At 37.7% G+C, this 6,000-nt stretch overlaps 1 protein-coding gene across 6 annotated transcripts in view; it reads right to left on the bottom strand.

Annotated features, from left to right (window-relative positions):
* THRB (thyroid hormone receptor beta) overlaps positions 1-4,950 on the bottom strand; it is a 198,248-nt gene extending 193,298 nt beyond the window's left edge. For 2 of the 6 annotated variants that reach the window (XM_087915600.1, XM_087915598.1), the window contains exon 1: positions 4,812-4,950. The gene's annotated coding sequence lies outside the window, so the exon portion shown is untranslated. The remainder of the gene's footprint in view (positions 1-4,811) is intronic. The other 4 variants (XM_087915610.1, XM_087915604.1, XM_087915603.1 and 1 more) reach the window with 3 other exon arrangements.
* Positions 4,951-6,000: the final 1,050 nt, after the last annotated feature.

Consider the following 6,000-nt stretch of genomic DNA (forward strand, 5'->3'; position numbering starts at 1 on the left):
ATGAGGGGATTGCCTCGAAGGCTGCAACATACCTCTGTCCGTTGATGCATCTTTCTGGCTTCCTCCAACTGGCATCTGTATAGTCTCCTCCTTCCAATCAGACAGAATAGCAATCTGCCTGGGGCTCGAGAAAGATTTCTCTTCAACCAGCTGGGTTACCTCTGGGTTATAACAACTTCTTGAGTTGAAACGCTTCGGTATAGCTTCCAAACCTCTTTCCTCTACTGTCATTCTGGAAGCATCCATCATCTCCTCCAAACAAAGGCTTGCAGATTCAATGAATGTTCCGGAGGGAGGGCCCCCATACTCTCCCCCCCTGCATACCTCCAACTTCGGCTGATTGAGGATAATTCTCCATCTCAGGAAAAAGAACTCCGAGTACTAAGAACTCCTTTTTTAAAAAAAAAATTGGACTTGGGAAATAAATGTAAGGCATCCAGAAAGTATCCATGATATCAATCACTCCGAGACATCTCTCTCCAAGGTTGAATTTATTAGAAACCGATCTGGCATGTCAAAGGCAATTTCCCAAGTGAAATTATTTTCGCGCCTTACACAGAATCCACCTTCTCTCCTCCCACTTCCACACTTCATAAATCACGAGCACCAATTAACTGCCACTGGAATTACTTAATACGACTTACAGAATAACCTTGAACTTTTCAACTCTCTAAAAGGAAAAAAAATGTGGCAGCTGAATTTTAAAGCTGACACCCACAGGCACCATCTACATGAGTGATGTCCAGCCAGGCGTGACCACCTTGGCCATGCCCCTCCTCCTCCCTGGCCCCTGGCGGGAGAGGCACAATGCTGATCTGATTCTCAATGAAATTGAGTTTGACACCCCTGGTCTAGGTAATGGGAAAATATCCTAATGTCTTTTCCAAGAGTGCCTGTAGACTTTAAACTCTAATATGTAAAAAAAAAAAAAAGAATTTATTGGATCACATTACAGTCAAATAGAAAAGATTTGTCTATAACAGTATTTGTTGGATAATACTTCTTTAAAAGACATGTTTTGCAATGTCTTACTAAATTTTGAGGGAAAATAATCAAGATTATTATCCAAGAGATTATTACCCTCTGAAAAATTTTATTTTTATTAAGCAGTCATGTTTATATAAACATGACTGCTTAATAAAAATTAAACTTTTCAGAGGATAATAATCTCTTGTACTACATACTATTACATGGAATTTGAGAACTGGACAATGTAAATGGATTTTCCATTCTCTAACTATACCCAAAAGATGTATTGCTACATTGGAAAGATAAATGTATGGCCCCATTCATTGAAGACTTGACTACACTTGCCACCTGTGAGCAGATTGCCTACATCTGTGATGTCGAACCTATGCCACATATGCCGGAAGTGGCATACAGAGCCATCTCTCCGGGCATGCCAGCCATTGCCCATTGCTTTTCTGGTTCCAGTATGTATACGCACACAGGGCAGCTGGTCTTCATGTGTGCGGGAGCGCCAAAAACTGGAAGAGCAGCTTCTGGCATGCACATGCATGCCGGCCACCTGGTCTTCCTGTTTCTAATGCACATGCGAATGCAAAGACCAGTTGGGTGGTGCGTATAGACCAGCTGGCCAGCGACACATGCACGTTAGAAACCGGTCAGCCAGCTGGTCTTCACATACACATGTGCATCAGAAGCCAGAAGATCAGGAACTGTTCTTCTGGTTTCTGACATGCACATGCATTTTGGCACTTAGTGCTGAAAAGGTTAACCACCACTGGCCTAGAATTAGACTTTGTATAGAAAGTATAATGAAATATGTAATTCATTTTCACAAATTGTAGTAGGTTTGGGATGAATGACAGTTATACAAATGTATTAGGAATTAGATAGGTATATATACAATTCTTGCTGTTATAACAATATAACACTTTAGTTTTGTTCTTTTTTTGTTGTATTTTTCATTTTTTTAAAAAGCAATTTTATCCATTTTTAAAGAATGTATGTATCTGTACTATAATTTTTTGTGTTTTATTATTTTTCTGTTGTTACTTTAAAAGAATAAAAAATAAATTAAAAAGAATAACTGTGACATTAGTCTTACAGAAATTATAATTATTGCAGAAGTTTTCACCTCCTTTTTTCTCACTGACAGTATATAGGGACAATGGCTTCCTATCACGCATTATTTTCTGCACCAACCTAGAATTTAAAAGGCAAGTTATATTAAAAACTCACTGGTGTAAATAAATGGAAAAATGAATGTTCTTGTCATTGGTATACTACCATTAGCAAAATCACAACCAATGTTAGCAGTTTATTTAGGAAATTTATGTGGTGGAGAGGGAACATCTAACTATGTGGAACTAACAGGAGGTAAACCATATCCTGAACATATGAAAGATACTGAAGACTACTATTGGAGAGGATGCACATCTTCCCTTTAATCCATTAATGCATAAATCATGAAGAACTGATTGTCTCCTTTGCCATCACCAATTCTAGGTGGGGGGTGTTTTCAAGAATATAGAACAAAATAGCCAATATTAATCCTAGCTACTAATTGACAAAAATGAGCAGTTTAGAAGTGCAATCTATGAATGCATGCATGCATGCGTGCGTGCGATTTTAGCAGTCAGTGTAATTGAGAAAGATAGGTGGCCTAGAAATGCAATAAGTAAGTAAATAAGTAAGTAGGTAAACAAACAAACAAACAAATTTTAGCAACCAGTAGGACATTCAGCATGGTATGACACATTTCTCTTGTTGGCTTCTTTGTAACTTTCTTACAAATTTAGATAATAGAGACTAGATACTCCTTAGCTGATGAAACATACTACTCCTTTGAAAGAAGGTAAAAATAAGTTATAGAAAAGAAACTGCTGGTCAGAAAAATGAATATAGTATGCAAGCAGATAAGATCTTGAAATAACTCTCACAGATTTTTCATTATTCTTTTATTTTTATCCATTGACATAAGTTTTTGATATATGTTTTAAAAATGCCCAAAATCCCAAAGAGTTTAAAAATAAGACAGTATTTTACTTTTAAGATTTGCTTTAGATCTGGAATTAAGATTATTTCTCACTAAAAATAGAATTTTATTTTCATATATTACCATATTTAACTGTTCAAAGGTCTTGTTTTTAAAACAATATTTTATTTCTAAGATTTAGTTATGAGCAAAAATTACTAGTATTTTTTAACCTTAACAGAACTCTCAAAACTGCTCAAGTCAAGAATATTTTCAAAATTTATTTTAGAGATTATCAAGGACTTTTCCTGATATACAGCAATATTATATTCTCAAAGAACACCTTCATTGCTTAAACCTTTTAAGTATTTTCAATTTTTTATTATTTTTATTATACCCAAACAGAAATCAAAGCAAAAACTTTATGGAATTGTATCTAAGAAAGAAAGAAAGCCTATATGCCTATGACTTCATAAATTCGCAGTGGGATTCAACGTGGAACATGCCTTATGTGGAATAAAAAAAGAGACCACTGTTTTTTGCCACTTGCTATGAATGACAGTGGAAATAACTGGCAGGGAACTAATTAAAATATTTAAATGAAACCAAGTACATTAAAAAGAGACCAAAGATTCCATTCAAAAGCAATTATCACAAAGATTTGATGAATATGTATGCTGGGAGGAGTAAAAAAAATTCTGCACATTATATTATGGCCTCTTTACAAGAATTACAGTAGATAACCATTTATTATCTTTAAAAGTTTTCAGATAATAAGCAAATTTATGCTGACAATTTCAGACATTCACAGCTTAACATATTTTGTGAAAAGAACCAAACAGATTTTATCCAAAAAAGCATCAGTAGGATGTGTAAAGCCTTAGTGAAATATTCCTCGAAGGGGGGAGGGATATTTTATTTGATGAAAAAGGTTGCAGTTCTAAAAATATTTCCATGAGGGAAAGAAGCTCCACAAACAACAGTGCAATTTCTAAGGAAATGAACTGAGAAGAATAAATTTCAAACTCAGTCCACTTAGCTGACTGCACTGGATCAATCAGTTTCAGTACTAGCTTATATTTAGGCAGCAGACCATTAAGCAGGATAGGATGGAACATACCAAGTGCTTGATTAATTGATTGTTGTGGCCAGGGCACTGGGAGATTATTGTTTTTACTGTATGTAATACTAGGTTTTTATTTTTTATTTTTGTAAGCCGCCCAGAATCACTGAGAATGAGTGGGCAGCCATATAAATTCTCTAAATAAATAAATACATTGATAAGTTGAAAAAACAATCTTACGAACGACAAATGATTTCTATGTTGTTGCCAACAAAAAGGACAAGACTATGAAGTCATCACGAGTAAGTTGCCTCACTGTTTATATATGCCAAGTTGTTTTATTTTATGCCTTCAGCAGCTTGGGGTTTTGTTTTATTTTTTGAAATGTGTAACAAATACTCGAACACCGCCTTTTTGTGGACGCTGCAAGCGTCGGCTCTTAAGGACCCACGTGCAAGAGATGGGGTGGGGAAATCGTCCTTCCCTCTTCCCCCAAGAAGCGGCCATGCGTCCTCCTACAAATCCTTCAGATCGCTCAAGAAATTCCTGTAGCATATGTTTAGTTTAAACGCCATTTCTATCCATCTGCTGGCCTTCTCTGTTTCCGTTTTGTGAAGCTTCCTCCTTCTGCTTCCCCCTCCCACATCCAGTAGCCAACTATCTTTTCCTTTTCCGCTCGAGTTGTGCTTGTTTGTTCTCCAAAGTCAAAGCAAGCCTCCCCCTCTGTACAGGAAGACAGAAAGGAGGGAGGGGAGGGAAGCTACCGGCGGCTCCTAAAACAGGAATTGGCTAAGGAGCAGGACTCACCTGCCGAGCGCGGGCTCAGAAGCCAAGAGAGACACCAAGGAGACTCCAGGGCTTCCCACGGCGACGAGCGGCCTGTGTCCTGAAATGACCCGGCTGGGTGGGAGGGAAGCGCGGGAGGCAGGGAATGAGCCAGTGAGTGACAGAAAGTAGCAGGACGCCCGGTTCTTGGGCAGAGAACAGCGCGAGAGCTCTGCAGTTCCGCTGACTTGTGTTACTCATCTTTCCGCGCCTGCTTTTGCACATCCCTCGAATGAATGCTGAAATGCCAATGCAGAGATCTTACGATGTGTAGGATGTTGTGCAGCCAACCTAACTCCCCAGGAGTTTCCTTTATTATTTTTTTAAAGTATTGAACTGGGCAGAGTTTGCAACCTAAATATTTAAAGTTAGTAGGGCTGGCACATCTAAGAGTCCTTTTTAAAATGCTGTTGATAAAATTGTCGATATTTCTTTTGGATAATGCTTCCATACTGTGTTTTGTTTTTATTTTTTATTTTAACGGGTACCTGGCAAATGCAGTGTCACGATTTTACTAAAAGTGTCTTCTCCCATCCCCCATCTTAGATTGCTCCAACATTTGGTTTGGTGTACTTAAGAATCTATTCCACCAAACAATTTATGATATAATACGTTTGAGGAACTGCCCGGAGCTTTTTTGTTGTTTGCACTACAGTGTATTTTGACTAATACAGTCATGTTGTCTTCCTGAATACTATTTCCCAGTGCAGCAGTGCTTGATATGAGAATTCTGCTGGATGAAGTTATTCCTGTCTATCCACTATTGAAGGTACAGAGACCCAGTCAGGAAAAACTGGCAACCTTACAGGCAATGTGCCACACTCCCAGTCAGCCAAGAAGGACACAGCTATCAAACAGTAAACAAACAGACATCTTTTTCCACATGCAGCCATGCATGACCTGATGTATATGCATCCTAAGAAAAGTAAAGAGTAAAAAAGAAATACATAAAATGATGAAGAAAAATAGCAAGACTCTGAAAGCCAAGAGCAATTGCTGCAAAAAACAGAAGGTGATTAAAAGCGTTTGGATAGGACTCATTCAGAACATTTCAATATATATTTTAAAAGAAATCTATTTCTTTCAGGCCTTCTGCTCTAGCAGAAGAGTACAAGAACAAATACGCTAATTTCTCTTGCAATATATGTTGCCAACTTCAGTGTCTTCTGAT

The sequence above is a fragment of the Pseudonaja textilis genome, chromosome Z (genome assembly GCF_049901715.1).
Source record: "Pseudonaja textilis isolate UNSWEBS1 chromosome Z, rPseTex1.2, whole genome shotgun sequence".
Classification (NCBI taxonomy): Eukaryota; Metazoa; Chordata; class Lepidosauria; order Squamata; family Elapidae; genus Pseudonaja; species Pseudonaja textilis.